Source organism: Penaeus monodon, chromosome 19 (assembly GCF_015228065.2).
Source record: "Penaeus monodon isolate SGIC_2016 chromosome 19, NSTDA_Pmon_1, whole genome shotgun sequence".
Lineage (NCBI taxonomy): Eukaryota > Metazoa > Arthropoda > Malacostraca > Decapoda > Penaeidae > Penaeus > Penaeus monodon.
In genome coordinates, this window is record NC_051404.1 from 16,574,646 (window position 1) to 16,575,174 (window position 529).

Sequence of the window (529 nt, forward strand, 5' to 3'; positions counted from 1 at the left end):
TCTAAAAATATTCCGTGCAATCTATTCCAATTCACACCAAATCTCCAGTAGAGTAAAACGAGCACAAAGCACAAGCCTCTGAATAAAAAATAAAAAAAAATTGTCCCCTTGTTTGGAAAGACAGCAAAGTGTGATATTTTTTTTACAAGAAAAAACATCTTTTGATTTTAATTTTTACTTCTTTTTCACTAGGGGAGTTAGCAAAATGTGAAATAAGTCAAGATTGTATTCACTAAAATTAATTTTAACTGCTACCCATTTCCTGTAAAAAGTGGATATTACCATATTTGGGGATACATATTTATATACATTCAATTTTCCAAGCAAGTAATGTTATTTCTTCCATGTACATCAGGGGTGACTTCTTATTGTTAATAGTGGTGCATTGTTTTTATCACTGCTGTTTATATAGATATGGAAAGGTTCTGTCATTAATATACCAGTCTTCTGAAGATGTATGTTTATGTTGAGAAGTGTATATAAATAATGCTTTAGTTGAACTTTGGAAATGAAGGGTGCAGTATCACAC